The 22,914-nt window shown below is 41.1% G+C and overlaps 1 long non-coding RNA gene across 1 annotated transcript; it reads left to right on the top strand.

Annotated features, from left to right (window-relative positions):
- Positions 1-282: 282 nt before the first annotated feature.
- On the top strand, positions 283-18,836 carry LOC103656514. Its single transcript, XR_566641.2, has 4 exons — positions 283-455; positions 1,264-1,379; positions 5,165-5,264; positions 18,544-18,836. It is a non-coding gene; the product is annotated as an uncharacterized LOC103656514 (long non-coding RNA).
- Positions 18,837-22,914: the final 4,078 nt, after the last annotated feature.

Genomic DNA, 22,914 nt, shown 5'->3' with positions numbered 1-22,914 from the left:
TGTGTGAGTGAGTGTGTGTGTGTGTGTGTGAGAGAGAGAGAGAGTGTGTGTGAGTGTGTGTGTGTGTGTGTGTGAAAGGGAAAATTCCTTTCACATGGCCTCTTGTCCCCAGAAATCTAAAAGTTTCTTTGTCTTGGCGTTGTCCCAGCAACACCACTCTCTGCCCTTTTCTTTGGCCTATTCTCAGGGTATTTTGAAAAAAGCCCAAGGGTTCTCGCAGGGCTGATTTTCACAACAGCGACAAGAAACAGGACCAGCGAGGCCCGGTTAGGAAAACCCGAGTTTACCCAACTAAGGCTTCGCAGGCAGATAAATTGCGAATGCTTCCCGTCATGTTCCTCTACCCCCTTGCCTTGCTCCTTTTCGGCACCTTCCTCCCCACATTCCCCTTACTTCAGACAGCGAAGGCCCCCCGACCGAAGGCAGAGGCTATAGACCATTTCTCCTTACCTCCCGTAAGTATAATTCCATGGGGTCTTTGGGGGGGTAAAAAGTGGGATGAGTTAATTCAACAAGCATTCATTCAGAGCTGACGCACAGTAACCTCGGGCAGTAGTCCCAGCAGGTCACACTTGACTGTAGCGTCAGCAGTATCTTAACCAAAAAGTCATTCGTAGGGATCCTTCAGTCCCGCAGAGTGGGGGAGTGTGCTTGGGTCACCTCGCTTCTCTTTATCTTTCGGCCTCTGTCTTCTGAGTCTTGACCAGCCCGGCACCGCCGTCCCAGGCCTGAGGCTGCTGCACTTGGCGGGCTGCGTTCCTGGAGACCGCGGACCTTTTCCTGCTAACGTGCACCTTCCGATGAACAGTTGGAAGATCCAATGAGAGTATAGATTTCAGTTCTAGTAGTGAGAAGCAAGCATGAGTGTCCTCCTCAGTCTTCGACTTAAACCGAGGTTTTCGTTTCTCTCTGTTTTTCTCAAACAGGATGAAGGAACAGAGGCGAGGGAACTCTGGGGAGGCCAGAGCACAGGGACGCCTTTCTAAAACTGTTTTTGTTGATGAAGAGCCATCTAACTCCATTTCCTGGCTCTCTCCCCAGCTGCAGGACACTCACTTATATTTTCAGGATTGTGTGCGACAGAGATCGTCCTGCCTTCTTCTTTTAAAAACTGACTGGGATTTCAAACAAAAGGGAATGTGTTTTTAAGGAGGAGGGAGAAGAGAAACAAAACTGCTGTATCTTTCTGATGGTAGACGGATGACTGGTGCGCTTGCGAAATCTGCCTGGTTGATATCTTTGTCCATATTTCCTTTTCTCCAGCACGGAAGGGTGCCCTGCCTCTCTGCCAGAGAAGCCTCTGCTCTGAGGACGGGCTCCCCCAGCTACTAGCAAGACAGAAGGCTCCATGTGGACAGGCGTGCAAGGCAGGCCAGCAGGTGACCAGCCCTCCCCCCCCCCACGGTTCTCCCACATCAGGACGAGCCGTTGACTCACACAGAAAAACAAAATCCAGACAAACTAACCTGCCAAGGCCAATAAGTGAAGAAGGCTGGTTGATTCGTGGTCGAGTGGGTGGAAGGGTCAGTAGAGTAGAGACCTAGGTTTAATTTTTAACTCTGCCATCTGCTACCTGCAGGTCAGGAAACACACCTTTAGCATCCCCCCGAGGCTTCGTTTCCTAGTGAGCAGAGTAAGGATGGGAAAATCCTGCCGCCCTGGAGCCAGCAGGGGGGTCAGGTAAAATGTCACTTGTGAAACACTAGTTTCAACTGTAAGAGTTGGGAAATGTCACCAGTCCATCTGTGTCATAGGAAGTAGTTCAGACTTTAGAGAATGTCCCCCATGCATCCCACAAAAGGGAAGGCACCCTGCCGGGCTCCCCCAGTTGGCAGGGGAAGAGAAGATAGCACCCTGAATGGGGTTACTTTGAGAGTAGCAGGACCATTTCTAATGTTAAAGGAAACCACACGTTTCCTGTATAGTTTCATAGATGCTCTAGAATCATCGCGGGGTCCATTCTGAGTCAGATTCAGTCTCAGCTTTGACCGCGTTTCTCAGTGATGCAATGCCTCTGAGAAGAGCAATCTTTCTCATACGCATAGGGCTTCCCCCAGGGCCTCGGTAGACTGGCCAACATCAAGCTACTCCTTCTGCGGTGAAGAGAGAGGAACACACATGATTTATGATAACGTGGAGCATGATTCACTTGCTGGTGCATCAGCTTCTGGCAAAATAGTATTAACTCTCATAACTACTAGCTAAGCATTTCTCGACTAAACTTCATAGGCCTATGAACCAGCTGCTACCGGAGGGACTAGCTAACACACAAGGCTGAGTGGCCCCAACCAAAATTAGTTCCAAAGATACACCTTGGGGATTCATAGTGGCAGTTTCTTAAATTTTAAAATATAGCACCGGTTTTCTGTACTTGAGTCCTTTTATGTTTTCTTGTTACTGAATGCTCCTTTGAAACCAAAGGTATTGATATATTCTACCCTGCAGGGAAATCAATAAAAACTTTAATCACAAAATTAAATAAAAACCAAAGCTACTGACATTACACGGTAACACTCACTGAAGCAACAACTTGAAGTTTTATGGTTCTCCTGCGGCTGGACTTATTATTTGTAGGAAAATCAATATCATCTTTAGAGTAATTTGGGATGCATCTTGTCATCATAGAAAACAAGTTACTGGTAGACCTGCCTAAAAAGGTAAGAATGGAGCATCAAAATGTGTTTGCCCACGCAGAAAGTGATTATTCCTTGATAGCAGGGAAAATACAAGTGGGGTGGCCACAAATGACATCTCCAACTGTGTCTCGAAGTGCGTCCTCATGCAGGGCTCTAGACCACCTTCCACAAACACACTCTGCTCTTGTCAATGGGTCACAGGCCTTTCCTGGGATGATTAAAAGCCTGGGGTAGTATATGGACTAAAATGTCCCCAGAAATGCAGTACACGCTTCATAGAACATATAGTAATATGACCTACGTGATGCTAGGTAACGAAGGATACTATCTCATAGTTGGATAAATAAATAAATAAATAAATAAATAAATAAATAAGCTTTTGCAAGTCACACGATCATAGAATCGGATGAAACCTAAGAGGCATTAAGTCCAATAAGCCCAACCTCTCTGTGATGCAGAAAGTCTTCTAGAGGGTCCCTGAAGGATACAATTCCTCTTAACGGTTATGTTTTCTTTCTCATCATTTGTGGCAATGCATATCCAGAAATATGTCTATGTATACAACCTTTTATCTTCATGAGCGATGTGTTTTCTAGTTCTAATGAATTATTAGGCTGCAAGCTTGTTCTTTTCCCCCATAACTGTCTGTGTGGTAAGCCACAGAGTGTAAAGTGAAACCATTGGCAGCCTCAACCATCAAGGGCTTCCCAGAGAATGATGTGTTCACTTTCATTGAACTTTTTAGAGAACTCGGAGTTGCAGCAAGAGTTTACTGGAGTCTAACTCAATATGCTTTAGTCCCCTGTGCTCTTGTGTTAGATGTTCAAAATGACTTTCTTCAGGACTTGGGACTGCTTGCTCAGAACAGAAAGCAGAACGTGAATATGGGGCCTGCTTACTCCATGGCAGGAACCAGCTGAATTAAGAGCGGAGGTTTTGAAAGTCAGGAAATGAAAACCAAAAGATTTTGCAAGGGTGAGGCCAAGACTAAATCCAGCCAAGGTCAGCGTTTACAGGCTTCGAGTCATCAACCCTGAATCAACAAATCAGGGCTTAGAATCCAGACGCTAGGTATAAGGACTATTTTGGAAAGCAAGAGTCAAAGTCTACGGCTGATGATGCCATGTTCAGGAAGCAGTAGAGCTCCTCACATAAGACCATGAGCTCTAATGTGCTCAAGGTCTTTACCACTTTCTGCAGGGATTTTTGATCAGGGAACCAGCTCCAGGAATTAAGGTGGCAGGTAGGTGAATAGAGGGTGTGGAACACTCTAGGTCAGTAAAAGCAAAGAAATCAAGGGGTCAATTAACTACTTGTAGGCTTCTGTGTCAGTGCCTTAGGAATCAGCACTTCTGTCCTGATATTCTTCTCTTTTTGAACAGCTTCCCTGATTAAATAACTAAGGCCACTTTGGGATAATTTTCTAAAGGCAATCTGTTCCAGAAGGTTCTCTCAAATGCATAATCCACAGCTTCTTCATCTATTGTAACCAGGTGTCCTCCAGCAAACCCACCCAGACGTGCCCACTCTCCAATCCACAGTCTCCAGCTCAAGTTTCCTTTTCTTATGCTACCCACAAACAAGCAAACAGCAAGGAAAACTCTGCATATTTCTGTCACTGAGCTTAACGAATTGCATTAAAAAGATTGTACCACATGAAATTGCCAATATTAAACATTTTTGACATAAAAATGGTAATTTCATGTGGGGGTTCAAATGAATAATTATCTGTTTCTGTGGCTATCTCCTCAGCCAGGTCATTTGTTTGATTTTCTGTTTATATAATCAAATTTAATATGTCTTCTCACATCACTGGCTCTCAGTCATTGGCAAATGAATGAATGAATGAATGAATGAATGAATGAATTGAGATCCTGAGATTCAGAACCTGGGCTGCCTTTTTGAGGAAAACTGCTGGAGCTGCGTATTTGACAACGAAGAATTATGTGACCTAGAAACAACCCTTGCATCTGACAAAACTATAAACAGTACACATTTCTCGATAATCTATTTCCTCAATAAAAACATGACCACACTGACCAAGAAACATACTATTTTATGCTGCAGCCAAATGATTTTGCTCTCAGATTAACAGTTCTTCCAACACCTCATGGGACCAGAGCCAGGCTGTGGGTCCCGCTCTTTCATCTGGTATTTACATGTGGTCCACTGACAACCAAGGCCAGGCATTTTGGTCAAAGACATTGGGTTTAAAAACTTTTGCACAGCATCATGTGAGGCAAATCTGGTTCCTGGTTAGATGCTGACATGTGTACAATTCTGATTTCCTTCCCTAAGTGTTCTCTATATGGAACTCACAATCATGCTCTTTCTCTTCCGTACCTGATTCAGGGAGCCCTGGCTAATTTGACGTTTGTGATCAGGCCGCCTTAATTACTAGCTAGCAAAATTTCTGAGGAATCTGGCAGAAATGGCTTGAAGTCAAGAGATTTTCTTTATGATTATGTCCAGACTTTTTCAAAATCAGATGGAGACACTCTTCTAACAAAACCTCTGATCATTTCTAGTGCAAAACCTTATCATGAACAGTCAAATGACCTCAAATTTAAGATCAACAACCTCTTGGGAAAAGATGGAGACAGACAAGGAAGAGAAGTAAAGTCTGAGGTAAAATTGGCCATTTTGTTTTTCTTTCTGGTTGTCATTATTTTGTTTTTCTTTTTGGTAGATATTGTGGGAGTGGGTTGAAAAATCTAGCAACTTTGGAAAAAGTAAACAAAGTTCTTGATCTTAATGTTGAATTTCCCTCTAAAGTTGATGGATCAGTTGTTCCGACTGGGCATTTTTACATCATCAGTAGTGAGTCCTGTTCAGAGTTTAAGAGTCAGACACTGTCCAGAGTGGGGGCCACGGAGAGCGGGTGATGTGTGTGGCGGGGGGTGTGTTTAGTTACTGCTTTTGAGCCTCAGGGCCATAACCATTCCAGATTGAATTTCAGTATTCACACTGCTTTGGTTCAAAATGCCAAAGAGGAAAATAATTTTAGAGATAAAGCTCCATATGTTTGTATAGGCATATTTCACACCAACCAGCTGACTTGCACTTGACATTCTCATCTTCAGCACCTTCCCATTAGGAATCAAATCAGATTAGCAGTTTATTAGTACTGAGAGCTATGAGTGGGTTAAGTAATAAAACATTTAGCCCACTTTAAAGTTTCAAGTGGACAGTGAAAAACAGAGTTCTGTTCAGGGACAACAGAATTTTATCTTCCCCTGCCGCTCTACGTATCCCTGACTTAGGGGATCAAGAATAACAGGTGGTGAGATCTGGGATAATGTGCATATTTGTGTCATATTTATGGTTGGATTTAGACAACATTGTATAATACTTAATTCTTGGTTTCTCAGGCTCCATCAGTCTGGGAATTATCTAGCGCTTGGGTGACAATCACAGTGGTTTTGGTGCTGAAACCCCACCCCACTTTGTTACTGAATTCTTACTCCCTCTACTGAGAGGACCCTGTGACCTGGGCTGCTTTGTCCTCCAGGGTTGTTGTCACCATATCACTACTCATCCCAGCAGGTGCACCTGCACACTCGGCACTCAGCATTTGTTCTGAGGACAGAAAGACTGGAATCACATTGAATCACACCAACAGCATTCCCTCTAACCACATGCTAATATCTTGGAGAGGGATGTATGCTCTTCAAAAGTCTCTACCATATGGCAAGTTTTTGGCCTTCTAGAGATAATCTGATTCATCTTCCTCACACCCATTTAGTTGAACCATTTCATGCTTCTCTTTTTGTTCAAGCATCTTAGGAGTCTTAACTGAGTGTCCCAAGGGCCTGAGACATCTCAAAATTCCTTTCACCATTTCTCTCTGGGATGGTGGGAGCACAGATATTTTATGCACAGAAAATCTGCCTTGATGTGCTCAAGTTCTTGAATACAGGTGACCTCCCCTTATCTGTATATCTAACATGATCCTCAAAACCATTTCACATCTCAAAACAGCCAGTAGAACTCTCCCAGGAATAAAACCCAACAGCTCCATTTTATAGAAAAGGAAATGGAAAACAAATGCTCTAGTTATATAAATAGTGAAAAATTTATAAGGATTGGTCATTCAAAAAAAATTGTCCAGTTAGGAAAGAAGGCAACATGAGTGGCCTGTCATTTGCTTGACACTCAGCTGCCTGAGAGGAAGAGGATGTTTCTAAGATTGGATAATATCATCTGCAATGGAAGTAAGGCAGGATTGTCATTTACCTTCTCTAAGAAAAACTAGGATTTCCTTTAAAAGATGTTCCAGCTTTAAAGAATGGGTTCAGACTTACTTGACCTAATAGAGACAGCTACCTGTAGAGATGTTATATACAAACTGGTAACTGTAAATGAAAATCCAATAATAGATACATAAGGAATAAAGAAAAAGGAATCCACATATATCACTAAAGAAAGCCAACCAACAATGAAAGAGAGTGAGAGAAGAAAGGACCAGAGAAAAACTACAAAAACAACCACAAAACAAGTGACAGAATGAAAATAAATACATATCTATAAATTACTTTGAATGTTAATGGACTAAATGCTCCAGTCAAAAGACATAGGGTGATACAAAAACAAGACCCATCTATGTGCCGCCTACAAGAGACACATTTCAGACCTGAAGACACCTGCAGATGGAAAGTGAGGGAATGGAGAAATATTTAAAATGCAAAAGGATATCAAAAGAAAGCCGGGTTAACAATACTTATATCAAACAAAATAGACTTTATTTTTTTATTTAAATTGTGTTAATTAATATACAGTGCAATAGTGATTTCAGGAGTAGAGTTCAGTGATTCATCACTTACATGTGACACCCAGTGCTCATCACAAGTGCCTTCTTTAATACCCATCCGCCACCTAGCCCATCCCCCAGCCACCTCCCTCCATCAATCCTCAGTTTTTTTCTCTATCATTCAGAGTCACTTATGACTTGTTTGCCTCTCTCTCTCTCTTTTTTTTTCTCTTTTGTAGCCACTCTGGAGAACAGTGTGGAAGTTCCTCAAAAAGTTAAAAATAGAAATACCCTATGATCCAGCAATTGCACTACTAGGCATTTACCCAAACGACACAAAAATACAGATTCAAAGGGGTACATACACTCCAATGTTTATAGCAGCATTATCAACAATAGCCAGACTATGGAGAGAGCCCAAATGTCCATCGACTGATGAAAGGATAAAGAAGATGTGGTGTATTTATATCTATCTATATAGATATATAGATAGAGATAGCTATACATACTCACAATGGAAAATTATTCAGCCATCAAAAAGAACAAAATATTGCCATTTGCAACAACATGGATGGAGCTAGAGGGTATTATGCTAAGAGAACAAAATAGACTTTAAAACAAAGACTGTAACAAGAGGCAAAGGAAGACAGTATATAATCATAAAGGGAACAATCCATCAAGAAGATACAACAATTGTAAATATTTATGCACCCAACATGGGAGCACCCAAATACATAGAGCAGTTAATGGCAAACATAAAGGAACTGATCAATAGTAATACAATAACACTAGGGGATTTTAACACATCATTTATGTTGATAGACAGATCATACAAACAGAAAATTGACAAAGAAACAGTGGCTTTGAATGACACACTGGACCAGATGGTTTTAACAGATATACTCAGAACATTCCATCCTAAAACAGAAGAATACACATTCTTTTCAAGTACACATGGAACATTATCCAGAATAATCACATACTGGTCCAAAAAACACGTCTCAACAAATTAAAAAAGATCAAAGTCATTCATGCATCTTTTCTAACCACAAAGCTATGAAACTAGAAATTAACCACAAGAAAAAAAATCTGGAAAGACCAAAATACATGGAGGTGAAACAACATGCTACTAGACAATGAATGGGTCAACCAAGAAATCAAAGAAGAAATCAAAAATTAAATGGAGAGAAACGAAAATGAAAACACAATTGTCCAAAATCTTTGGGATGCAGCGAAAGGTGTTCTGAGAGGGAAGTTTATAGCAATAGAGGCCTACCTCATGAAGCAAGAAAAATGTCAAATAAACAACCCAAATTTACACCTAAAGGAGCTAGAAAAAGAACAACAAACAAAACCCCAGACCAGCAGAAGGAAGAAAATAATAAAGATTAGAGCGGAAATAAATGATATAGAAACTAAAAGAACAAGAGATCAATGAAACCAGCAGCTGGTTCTTTGAAAAGATCAACAAAATTGATAAACCTTTAGCCAGACTCAGAGAGAGAGAGAGAGAGAGAACTCAAATAAACAAAATCAGAAATGAAAGAGGAGAAAAAAACAGCAGATACCACAGAAATACAAAGGACTGTAAGAATTATAACAAATTACATGCCCACAAACTAGACAACCTAGAAGAAATGTATAAATTCCTAGAAACATAAAACCTCCCAAAACTAAAGAAGGAAGAAATAGAATATTTGAACAGACTGATTACTGGCAATGAAATTGAAACAGTATCATAAAACTCCCAAAAAAGAAAACTCCAGGACCAGTTTCGCAGACAAATTCTGCCAAACATTTAATGACAAGTTAATACCTATTCTTCTCAAAATATTCCATAAAATAGAAGAGGAAGGAAAACTTACAAACTCATTTTATGAGGCCAGCATTACCCTGATAGCAAAACCAGATAAAGACACCACAATAAAAGAGAACTACAGGCCAATATCTCTGATGAACCTAGATTCAAAGTCTTCAACCAAAGTTAGCAAACCAAATCTGACAATACATTAAAAAAATTATTCATGACCATCAAGTGGGATTTAGTCCCAAGATGCAAGGGTGATTCAATATTTGCAAATCGATCAAGGTGATACATCACATCAATAAGAGAAAAGGTAAAAACCACATGATCATTTCAGTTGATGTAGAAAAACCATTTGATAAAGTACAATTCATGATGAAAGCCCTCAACAAAGTAGGTTTAGAGGGAACATACCTCAACATAACAAAGACCTTATATGAAAAACTCACGGGTAACATCATACCCAACAGGGAAAACCTGAGTGTTTTTTATTTAAATTCAATTAATTAACATATAATGTATTCTTGGTTTCAGAGGTAGAGGTCAAAGATTTCAGTCTTATATAATAGCTGAAGCTCATTACATCACATGCCCTCCTTAATGTACAGCACCCAGTCACTGTATCCCCTCACCCTCCTCCCCTCCGACAACCCTCAGCTTGTTTCCTATGACAAGAGTCTCTTATGGTTTGTCTCCCTCTTTGATTTAGTCTTGTTTTATTTTTTCCTCTCTTCCCCTATGATCCTCTGCTTTGTTTCTTAAATTCCACATATTAGTGAAATCATATAATTGTCTTTCTCTGATTGAGTTATTTCGCTTAGCATAATACCCTCTAGTTTCATCCACGTCATTGCAAATGGCAAGATTTCATTGTTTTGATGGCTGAGTAGTATTCCATTGCCTACAGCCATACCACCTTGAGCACGTCCGATCTCATCTAACCTGTGTGTTTTTACCCTAAGGTCAGGAATAAGATAAAGATGTCCACTCTCACCACTTTTATTCAACATAGTACTGGAAGCCCTAGCCACAGCAATCAGACAACAAAAAGACATAAAACACATCCAAATTGGTAATGAAGGAATAAAACTTTCACTATTTGAAGAAACGTGATACTTTTTATATAAAGCCCTAAAGACCACCAAAAAACTATTAGAACTGATAAATGAATTTAATAAAGTTGCAGGATACAAAATCAAAGTACAGAAATCTGTTGCATTTCTATACAATAATAATGAAACAGCAACAAGAGAAATTTTGAAAACAATCCCATTCACAATTGCATCAAAAACAATAAAATACCTAGCAGTAAATTTAACCAAGGAGATGAAAGACCTGTACTCTGAAAACTAGGAAACACTGATGAAAGAAATTGAAGAGAAAACAAAGAAATGGAAAAACATTCCATGTTCATGGATTGGAAGGACAAGTGTTAAAATGTCTATGCTACCGGAAGCAATCTACACATTTAGTGCAATCCCTATCAAAATACCAACAGCATTTTTCACAGAGATAGAACAAACAGTTCTGAAATTTATATGGAATCACAAAAGACCCTGAATAGCCAAAATAACCTTGAAAGAGAAAAGCAAAGCTGGAGGCATCACAATTCTGGACTTAAGTTATATTACAAAGCTGTAGTGATCAAAACAGTATGGTACTGGCACAAAAATAAACATGTAGATCAATGGAACTGAATAGAAAACCCATAAATGGACCCATAACTATATGGTCAACTAATCTTTGACAAAGCAGGAAAGAATATCCAAAGGAAAAAAGAAAGTCTATTCAACAAATGGTGTTGGGAATATTGGACAGCAACATGCAGAGAATGAAGCTGGACCACTTTCTTACATCATACACAAAAATAAATTCAAAGTGGATGAAATACCTCAATGTGAAACAGGAAATCATCAAAATCCTAGAGAAGAACACAGGCGGTAACCTCTTTGACATCAGCTGTAGCAATTTCTTTCTAGACATGTCTTCTGAGAAAAGGGAAATAAAGGCAAAAATAAACTATCGGGACTTTATCAAAATAAAAATTTCTGCACAGTGAAGAAAATAATCAACAAAACTAAAAGGCCACCTACAGACTGGGAGAAGATATTTGCAAATGACATATCCAATAAAGGGTTAGTATCCAAAATACATAATGAACTTATCAAACTCAAATACATAAAGAACTTATCAAACTCAACACCCCAAAAATAAATAATCCAATTAAAAATGGGGAGAAGACATGAACAGATATTTCTCCAAAGAAGACATCCAGACGGCCAACAGACACATGAAAAGATGCTCAACATCACTCATCATCAGGGAAATGCACATCAAACCCACAATGAGATACCACCTCACACCTGATGGAATGGCTAAAATCAACAACACAAGAAACACCCGGTGCTGTCAAGGATGTGGAGAAAAGGGAAGGTTCATTCATTGGTGGGAATTCAAACTGGTGCAGCCACTCTTGAAAACCATTTGAAGGTTCCTCAGAAGGTTAAAAATAGAACTACCTTACCATGCAACAATTGCAAATATTTACCCAAAGTATACAAAAATACTAATTCAAAGGGATACATGCACCCCAATATTTGTAGCAGAATTATGTACAATACAGCATCAGCCAACACCCAAGACTGATAACAAGCAGAAGCAGAGAGCCTTCCCTGCTTGAACCTAAGAAGCAGTCAGTGCCCAGAGCTGACTGGGACGGCACAGAGGCCTTATCTCCGCCGCGCACCCGCAGACTGACTTCGTGTTTGGTTTGTGAAGTTCCTACACATTTCTGTTGTCTTGTTTATTGTGTGGTTTGTCTTATGTTCTGCTCTGTGTGCCGTATAAGAAGCCAAGTTTAATCACATGGTGAAATGTCATTGAGTTTGGAATCCTGACCCTGCTATATAATTGTGATTAACTTTGCTTTATGATCGACTAAAGGTGACATTGTAGAAAGACATAACTCACGTGTGCACTTTCATAGTGTGCTCATGATATATATATATGATATATATATATAATATATACACAAACAATGGAATATTACTCAGCTGTAAAAAAGAATGAACTCTTGCCATTTGCAATGACATGGTTGGAGCCAGAGAGTATTATGCTAAGCAAATTAAGTCAGAGAAAGACAAATACCATGTGCTTTCATTCATATGTGGAATTTAAGAAACAAAACAAACGAACAAAGGATAAAAGAAAACAAACCAAAAAACAGACTCTGAACTACAGAGAACAAACTGGTGGTTACCAGGGGGGAGGGAGTAGAGGGGATGGGTGAAATAGGTGAAGGGGATTAAGAGTACACATATCGGGATGAGCCCATGGAACTTTTGCATCACTACTTTGTACACCTGAAACTAATACAAGAGTGTGTGCTAACTACACTGAAATTAAAATTCAAAAAAATTTTTCAAAAAATGATGTTCCAGCTTTTTTTAAGTAGAAAAGATAACTGGTCAATAGGCAATTATGTTTTAAAACATCTACTTGGTTGTAATATGATATGGTTTTTAACAGATACATCACCTGAGGCTAAAATAACATTTACAATGTTAAACATTGGACAATGTGTACATGTTCGGTAGGTCACAGAAAGGCATGGGCTTTTTTATGTATTTGACTTTATTTGACTTCTCAGCATGTGAAAGTTTGTTGCCAACCATATTTCACAATACCCTAGAAATACTTCGCTTGGGCTTGACTTTTAATTTTGAAAACTTTTCCTACAGTAGTCCAGACATTTATGCAGACGTGAGGGCCATGCGTGATCAGGGTGATAGAAATCATGTGGGTATTTACAGTCAGGCTCTCAGTATTTTAGAGGGCTTACCAGGAGCTAGAAGGAGCCACACCAGGTGGACTGGCATGAGGCAGCACAAGGGGCTTCAGCCTCGAAAAAGCAGAGGCTAAGAGGTTCGAAATTGTCCCCCACTCTTGGATACAACCTGCCGGGAATGCTGGAGCTCATCCAGCGAGTTCGAACCAAGACGGGCCGTTAGCGCGATTACGGAGTAGACAGAACTTGTACTTAGCACTTCCTTTCTTCATCTTCTTTGTTCACCTGACACCATGAAGCTAGCAATATTTACACGTGCTCTCTTCCTAGCTCTGAGAATAAAAAATAAAGGTCCCGAGACTCAGACCCGTCCTCCCCAACCGCGTTGTCCATTCTCGTGCACCTCGGCCGCCTGCTGTCCCCGACCCGTCCACGCTCCCGGACTGTCTCCTCTCTCAGAGGAGCATGTATGTTCGTTTCAACAAGGGCCCCTTGGAAGAGCTATTTGCCTTCATCCAGAATGAGTCCGATCACAAACGTGTGAAATGCTGGAAACACGAGTGGGGCGCTATTTGGGGCAAGTTGAACCCCTGAACCCACCTAAGTGGCTCTCTCCTCTGTGACCTGCTTTGCCACTCTGAGGAGGTCATTTCTAAATCCCCAAGACACCAGGGATCGATGTCGGTGTGATCGCTAAGAGCTGTTTTTGCTCCAAGAGCAAACAAAAACCTTTCTCACCCAGACTGTCAAAAAGAACAATCTGAATTAGTGAAGGGTGAACAGTGGAATGTGTTCCTACTTTCAGATGTATACAATTTATATATCTAGATTTTTTAAAAGTCTAATAGAGGTCCTGGGGAGCTTGTTTTAATGAACAGATAAGAATGATTTGTAATTCAGGCATTAATTGCTTATATGTAAATAGCTGTTTCTGAAATGCTTAAGGGTCTGTTTGAAGCCAGTTTGTTCCCTTTAAACCTTGGCCTGCAATTTAATTTGCATTCTCAATTTACTCCCAAACCCCTTATTTTGTAGGTAATGCAGAGGTAAATTTCAGCTAACGGATCTATACATGAGATCCAAATTTCTGTGGTTTTTACAGAGTTGCTGGGTTTGAATCCTGGGGTATCTGGTGTTTTATCATGACTAATGCTCAGTTTTAAGGCATATTTAAAATATGCAATTTTGCTGTCCTTGCTTCACCATGCTAATTTTAGCCAAGGCTGCAGTGATAAAAATCTACATAAATAAATACATAAATAAATAAAACCTACAAGGCTTCCTGGAACTACCATTTTCTTGAAACAATAGTTTCCAGAAATGATTCTAATTAGTGAGTGTTCCATTGGCTCCAGTGGACAGTTTTATAGATGGTTTTCATTTGCGGGAACTTGTTCACAATAGACAATCCCACTTTCGTAAACACACACACACGTGTGTGTGTGTGTGTGTGTGTGTGTGTGCTTTTTGTTAGTTTGTTGGCTTCAGTGTGTGCCATCCGCATTTCAAATTATCCTGAAACTAAATATTAAATATGGATTCAGTAGGGTCCTGCCGACACTCTAAGCACATATCATGGTGGAAATAACGCAGAGCTCTCTTTAAGAGTTCTGGTTCCTGATAAATCTGTAATCCTTTTTATAACATTTCTATACATTGAAAAATAGGGATCCAGGATCTCAGAAATACACACAATGGAAATCCCAATGGCAACGAAGGGGATATTTTGCAGGTGGCCCCCTTTAGTCTTGGGNNNNAGTCGACTTCCCATGTAGCTCTTCCAAACAGCTGGAGAAATCCAAGCCCGATGTCAATCAGATTCCAGCGAGTGGAGGTCAGCACTAACATCTGGCTAGCCTGTCTTACTGCAGCATATCCTCACACTCTGCTCTTTCCTGCACGTGTCCACTCTTCAGGAAAGATTTTATTTATTCCACCGTCTGCAAAACAATATGGCCTCTGGAGCATAGATGAGAATTGGACCTCTTCTTCAAATTTATCTTAGGTCAGTGAACAACTGTGCCGCAGAAAGCATTCTTTTTGCACTGACAGAGTGATTAACAATGCTCACCTCTCTTTTTTCGGAGTTATAGCTTTTATTACGTCTCCTATGAGCAAAGATTAAGCTATGAACTTGTAGTGATTTTCTTTTACAGGGTGAGAGAATGACAGCATCATATCAATTAATGTTGGCATATTACCCAGCACAAGAAAAATGAAACTCAATAGCTTTCTACGTTAAAGCCTCAGGAAAGCGTTCGCTGTCAGAGTTATCCACAAGGCTCATGACAAGCAGCAGCTTCACAAAAGGTCCACACAACTGGGACTTCCCATCACGAGCCTTCTTCTGATACAGAGAGAGGGGCTGCCAGGGGAGCTCGGGCAGTGGATGGGCTCCAGGCGTGAGGGACTCTCTAAAGATGTAAATTTCTGTTTGTTTTGGAGGAGTACCCTAGAAATATTGGCGGATCATGTAAGGATTTTTCTTTTGTTTTGGAACTTGCTTGAATTGAACCAAACTCTGCTGGAATTCTCGTCAGAACAGGCACTCTCTCATGGTTTCTAGAATTTCCTGTCTCTGGCCTGGCTGCTGCAATCTGAACAAAGCTTCTCATGGTATTTTATCCTGTTTGGACTCCATTCCAGTACAAACCTGAGATCAAGTCGAGGCAATGGAAAATAGAAACGAAAAACTGTCGAGGAGAAGATTGGCCCGGCAGGTTGATCCCTGCTAAAAACGCGGCAAAGTGTACTATTGTTGTTGACTTCAGCGACAGGTCCGAGGAGGGGGAAGGACGCTGTATTAAAAGCTGGAGACCTGAGTCGTGGCTAGTTTACTCTTGCTGCCGAAGGTGGAATCTGCAAAGTGATTTTGCCTCATCTGTAAAGTACGCTGGGATTTCTCTGAAAGCTCTTCCAGCTCTCACAGAGCATATTCCGAGGGCCTAGGCATTTAAATATTTGAAAGGTTGTTTTTCTCGCTTGGTTCTCAACCTTACGTCAGAGCCTTTATCGCTCATGGAGACCACATGACTAGGCATTTTCACTTTGCCACCAATAGTAATGTTTCACGCGGTACCCTGGGGATTAGTTACAAACACATTGTTTCTCGCTGACAGTTTCAGTGATACAGAAAGATATACAGCTTCTGCCCTTTAAATAATAAGCAAATCTGATGTCAGTTCCCCCTTCTTTTCCTATATAACATAAAAAGAGAAAACTAGCATGGATGCGCCTTCCCAAACTTAGCCAGGGCGTCTTTGCTCAGCTCAGACCACTCCAGAAGATTCTGTTCACCTGGAAGACAATGAAATGTTGCCTTTTGGCATCATGCAGAATGATGGCCTTGACCCTCACACCTTCCTGTTCTAATCACAGTGGATTACTTACCTTTTCTGCAACAACTTTCCTGCCTCTGTATCTTTGTCTACAAGGCTCCCTCCGCCTGAAATACCTCCACTGTTGCATTACAATTATTGCTTTAGTCTACTTCCTCAAACACAATGAAATTCTCACCGACAGGAACTCTGCACCATGCCTCACAGCACAGATAAACAAAAATCTTTGGAAAGCATATGCCATTTTGCTATGTTTTGCCCAGTTTACATTATCCAGAAATACAATTCATGAAGAAAGGGAGAGATTAAAGATTAAACGTTTAGTGACATATAATTAAAAATGCCTTGTGGGAATCTACCCAAACACATTTTAACCTGTCTCTTCTTGCTTCTGATTTAGCATTCCCAATCCAATCAGAGTTTGTCTCTCCTCATTGTCTTTATGCTAGCTTGTCATCAAGGCCCAGAACTCTTAGGAAATTCTAGAGCCTCAATAGCGAGTCCCCATATCTCTTTTGGTTTCATCTTCCTTCTACATATTCACATTTTAAGTGCATTACAGCACCAAAACAAAACAAAACAAAAAAACAAAAAAACAAAAACCATAAAAGAAGACCCACAGAACACTAAAATTCATGTAAGAGGGCGCCTGGGTGGCTCAGTTGGTTAAGTGTCTGCCTTCGGCTCAGGTCATGGTCCCAGGGTCCTGGAATGGAGCCCCTCATCCTCATGGGGGGGGGGGGGGTTCCTGCTNAGCAGGAAGCCTGCCTCTCCCTCTCCCTTTGCCCCTCCCCCCAGTCGTACGCCTGTGCACGTGCTCTCTCTCTCTCAAATAAATAACATCTTTTTTTAAAAAAAGACATAACGTATAAAGGAGTAAGTGAAAATCAAAGGCACCAGTAGAAACTTAATATAAGCAGAGCCTTTGCAGGGACTCAGTACAGAGCAGCGGCTGGTGTACCCGACCCCCTGACGCGTCAGTTCTCTGGGCCTCAGAGTTCTTGCCTCGAAAATGGGAATAATAGGGTTGTTCTAGGATTGAATGCTTTCACATACACAGTTGCTTCTTGTCATCTGCAGTTATCTGCAGTATTTATGTGCTATAAAGTTGCCCAGAGCTCTGAATTAGCAAATACTGGGCCATGGCTCCTAGGAGACACAGGGTTAGTTTCCTGTGAGACTCTGGTCACACATTTTCATCAATTGGTCAATACGCAACTTTGTTTTACGTGTGCTTCTATTTAAGGACACCTTATTTCATACATATTGTTGACTCATTAAAATTGAGCTTATGCCAACAGCACTGTAACTCATGTCTGCACTAAGCCTGTCTGCCACACGTATTTTCCCCGTAAGGCACGACACAGTCATCTTGCGCTCAGGAACACGAGGCAGCACTCAACACTATGCTCTGGGGGTGGGCATGGGGGCATTTCAAACAGCAAAAACCGCCCACAGAAAGCATAAAATTACAAAAAAGCCTGGCACTGAAGAGGCAGCAAGAAGGACACTTGTTTACAGTATGAGAGCTGAAACAGGAAGGCAGAGTGTCAGCTTGCTCAGCCTTAGCTGAGAACATGCAGACAGGCCACTCGAATTCTTATCTGTGTCTTCAAATGATCACCAAAGCATCACAGTTATTGATCTTGGGGTTACGAACAAACTTTAGCAAGTAGGTGAATTTGTATAGACAGAATCCACAAATAATGAGGATCGACTTTCTAATTTAAAATCTTAGAATAGTTTCTGGTACACGAAAAGCCCTACATACATGTTTGCTTCTATTAAACAAGGTGTTTTATACAAGGTGGGTACAGGTGTGATTGCTGTGATGGTTAATTTTATATGTTAACTTGGCTAGGTTACGGTACCTAGGTATTTAATGAAACACCAACCTAAATGTTGCTGGGGAGGTGTTTTGCAGATGTGAATGACATCTGCAATTAGTTGACTTCAAGTAAAAGAGATGACCCTCAAAATGTGGGGGGGGCCTTGTCCAATCAGTTGAAGGCCCTAAAAGCAAATGCTGAGGTTTCCTGGGGAAGAAATTCTGTTTCAAGATGGCAGCATCAACTCCTGTCTGAGGTTCCAGCCTGTAAGCTTGCCCTATGATTTTGGACTTGCCAGTCCTCCCGGTCACATGATTTCTTAAAATAAATTTTTTAAAATATCTCTTATTAGTTCTGTTTCTCTGGAGAAGCCTAACTGATCATTTTTCTCTCTTGCAGTGATGTCATCAAGTGGGAGGGACACTGATTGCAAATCAGAAGGTCCAGATCTTTGTTTCATCTGATCAGGGATTTCACTGACTACATGGTTGGACTGGCCTTGCTCAGTGGGCCTTTCTAGCTCCAAGCTTCCCCAGGCCGGCACATGGTGTGAGCAAAGCTTTCCCCTCTCCCCACCCCGTCTTCTAGCTCTCCTCATAGAATCATGGAGTGTGAGAGTTGGATAGAAACTTTGAAATTATATCATCCAAACTCTTTGTTTCTCTATCCTCAAGTACAAATGTAAAAACCCAGGCTCACGTTCCCTTTTTTTTCCTACTGGGCATAAACTCTTATAAGACTTGCTCGGTCTGTTGCCAGATACTCTGAATCCTTGGGAAGCCCTGCCAAGTGCAGCCTCAACAACAAAAAATTAGGAGAAATGAGTGGTGGGGGTGGGAGGGAGTGGGGGAGATAGGATTCTTTTAAAGCCCTGAAGTGCTAGCAGAAAATTGATCAAAGCCGAGATGAATTTCGCCCATCTCCTCTAACGAGCTGCTAATATTGCAGTGGCAGCCCTGTCAGGATAATTTGTCACACATGTCCCTGTGTGGGCTTCAGCCCCTGCAGAGGCATCTCCCCAACCCACTGCCACAGGCAACTTGTCTGAAACAAAGCTCTGAGACCTAATGGAAAGGGAAGTGCAGGGGGCGGGGGAGAGCTAATGGCCACTGACAAGTCATCTGGGCCCACTCTCCCAGATCTTGCAACCTCACCCAGATCCACCTTCATTATGCCTGAAGAGCCTGCTGCCCCTTCCATTACATTCGTGTGGCTGTCACGACTGCAGTGCCCACTGTCACACAGATGCTGTCCAGAAAGAAATAGCACGTCCTGAAAAATAACACGGTGTCAACATGAGTTACCAGACCAATAAAAATGGTGATAAGCAAGACTCCTTGCTGAGACAGGCTCGGCAGTGGTCCCTCAGCCGGGGCAAAGTTCTCTCGGGCAGAATGACTGCCTGTGACCCCAGAGGGACCTGTGTCCAAGCATCAGCTGTGGGGGGCACGGCTCCCACAGCGAGTCCATCCATCAGATGCGGACCCTGGCACTTGCTTAAGTGGCTTTTGGGCCTACCATCAATTGGCCAACACTACTGTCACCAGCGAGTCACAAAGATCCCATTCTTTCTCTCTGCTTTTAACATAAAAACACCAACAAAACATCTGTTGTGGATAGACCAGAGAACAAGAAGATGAAACAGAATCCAAGGTGCAGTGGGTGTTGGGGGCAGAAATAATGCCCATGTCCCAGGCCAGGTTATAAAAAGTCTCTTCTTGACTAAGCCATTCAATTTGGAAAAGAAAAGGCATGATTTTCCCTTATTTTTCCATATCTTTAACAACATGCCAAATTATAAAGAAATTGTATTTTTTTCAAGGAAGATTTCCAAATTATCTATATGTTTATGTATCTATTTATATACACTCTGCTAAAATGAAATTGCATTTGAAGATGCATCATTTCTGTAACAATGTTAATTGCATAACCTCTTCACGTGGGAGACTCCGATCTAATGCAAGTTAAAGCCTAGTCACACTTACCCTGGGATATTGCAGCTTCAAGGTGCCTTTAATATCACCTGCTAGGCCAACTCCGTCATTCATCAGAGAAGGATTTGCCCAGACTGGGGAAGTGACTTCAAACTCATACGCCTAATGTGTGGCAGAACTGTGTTTCAAACCTCAAAACCCAGTGTTTTCCCTAGCACTACCAGGTTAATTTTATAGGAATTAAAAAGAAATGAAAGTCTAAGGAGAGTTCCCCGTGGATAGAGAGGAGTATCTCAAGTTCAAATCCTCATTCAGGGCTCAAAAAGTCATGACACTTGGGCAGATAGGTAGTTAGGAAGTTAGGCTTAAAGCCGGGAGGGAAAGGAAAGAGGACCTTAACTGGAAAGAGAAGTGAAAATGGAAGCAACCAGGAGGTAAGATCAACTGAAATAGTTTAGCAGAGAAGGAGCTAGGCTAATGTGGAGTAGTACTTGAGAACTTGAAAAAAAAGAATTATTCAGGATATGAAATCACTAATTCCAACCTAAATTTTACACTGGGGAAAGCTGAGTCTGTAACCACGTTGCCTACCCTTACATTGCAAGCCTCTTCTGCTAACTCCGCTCAATTGCTCCCCTGTTAGTCGAGGAGGTCCACAAACCCCAGACATGAAAACATGCATATTGTTCATGACCAGCGACCTAGAAGTGAGAGAACATGACATAGAGAAGTCCCCACCCAAAGGTAGATGGTGACAATGTAGGTGAAGAGAGAAGAAAAAAACTCTGATAAAGTTGTAAATAATCTTCCAGAAGGCACAGCAAGTCCGTATTTTGCTATAGAAATAGCAAAGAGTGAACAAATGTTTTCTTACTCCATTTACTCTGTTCTCTGCTTTCTCCTCTCTGTAGTCCTTTGCTTTTTTTCCATTTGAGGTCTATAAAGGAATGGAAGGACAATGGGACCTTTGTGAAGCTCTGTGGTGACAACAGTGTTGGTCAGGTGATGGCCTGCCCAAGAGCCATTTAAGCAAGGCAAGAGCAGGGAATGTATGGCAAGTTAATTTGGCAGGTAAGTTTGGGGGGAATATTTGGAGAGCAATATACCTCTAACCAGATGTTGGAAGTCAAGTTTACCCATTTTTCTTCTATAGTACATTTTCCCTCTTGTTCTTCCTCCCTAGGCAGCCAAAGTAAACAGAATCTGGATGTTAAAGATCTATGTGAGGCAGAGCTTTAAAGAGGTCCATTTATCATACACCTTAAAAGCAACTGGGAAGCGGAGGAGTAAAAGGCTCAAATGCATGACCTCAGCAGCTGTGGGTCTCCACGTGTTGCAACTTTCCCCAACAAAAGAATAGTTGCAGAGATTCTCACCTCTTCTTGACCCTGCTGCTTAGTTGCTGAATTCACCTGTCACCTTCACTGACCTAAGAATGACCCACATCCTCAACTGCAGAGCACACAGAGAGGCTCCAAACAGATAAATAAGATAATGATTATAAAGCACTGAGCACAGGGCCTCGCCCATAGTAAGCACTCAGTATATGTTCACTGCTCCTGTGGCCATTCTTGTCATCATTTCTGTCCTTCTCCTCTTCCTCTTGCCCTTCCTCCTTAGTATCTTTATCATCATCTCCAACCAGCAATCTGGCTGCTAGGTCACATTTTGTGTTCCAAGTTTTGTTACCAAGAATGAATGAATGAATGAATGAATGAATGAATGAATATTAAATCCTATTATAGTCAATCAAATATCTCTAGGGCCTTTGACGAGTAAGTAGAATGAATCTGGGGTTCCACAGACCCACAGTGATCTCTTTCTCTAACCAAACTTATTTTCTGGGAGGATACAGTGTACCGAATATTTTGAACCAATATACGACTATTTGAAATCACACATCTTAGTGATTAATTTTCACTTTCATGGTGTATATTATTGTGTTAGTGACCACTTCTGACAAATAAGAGTATGAATGACCTTGCATTTAATATCTTTTTATGTTATTTTAACTTTCTAACATTATGCAAGTAATATTTAACTGCATTCTCCACTGTTTTTTGCATTCCCTTTCTCTCTGGCTGGAGATTATCTCCTTGTAATTTTTTCAGAGGTCGATGAATGATTAAACTTCTCACATTTTTTTTTCCTGAAAATATGTTTTTGTTCCACCTCTTGAATGACAGTTTAGCTAGGTATAGAATTCCAGCTTTCATAAGTAAGGAACTGCACTGGGCTACATGAATAGCAATTTGGTCTAAAGGCTGACACGGGAGGCAAGCCTCCCAAATATCTCTTTTTTGGTTTTTTGTTTTGTTTTGTTTTTCATGCAGTAAGAAGCTGGAGATTGAAGTCTTAGGTTATTGCAGTTGCTCAGGAAAGTCATCAAAAATTCCTTCTGCTTTACTAGTCTGCCATGCTCGCCATGCGGTTTTAGTTTTCATTGTCACAAATGGTTCATTTATCTATAGTCATTAAGTCTACGTTCTACGTAGGAAGAAGGGGATAGGATAACGACAAGGACAACATGTACAAGCCAGCTATAGCTGTCCCTTTTTTACTAGGGACACAGTAGACTTCCAGGGACTACCACCTAAATAATTTTCTGTTTATATTTCTGTGTCTCATGGCCAATCCTAGTTGGGGAATTTGGGGAAGTGTTTTAAGTGGGTACACTGACAGTCTTAAGTAATATTGGAGTTCTGTTAGCCAGCAAGAAGTTAACAGAGACCATGCAGAAGACCAGCCGTGTTTGCCACACGGATTCACAATTATTTCCTTTCCGTATAAGATATTGCTCCATGTTTTTCTTTTATCTAGTATTTGTAGATGGGAA

The sequence above is a fragment of the Ursus maritimus genome, unplaced genomic scaffold, assembly GCF_017311325.1.
Source record: "Ursus maritimus isolate PB19 unplaced genomic scaffold, ASM1731132v1 scaffold_31, whole genome shotgun sequence".
NCBI classification, from domain to species: Eukaryota; Metazoa; Chordata; class Mammalia; order Carnivora; family Ursidae; genus Ursus; species Ursus maritimus.
The sequence above is the reverse complement of the archived record's forward strand: the minus strand, read 5'-3'. Positions and strand labels throughout refer to the sequence as shown.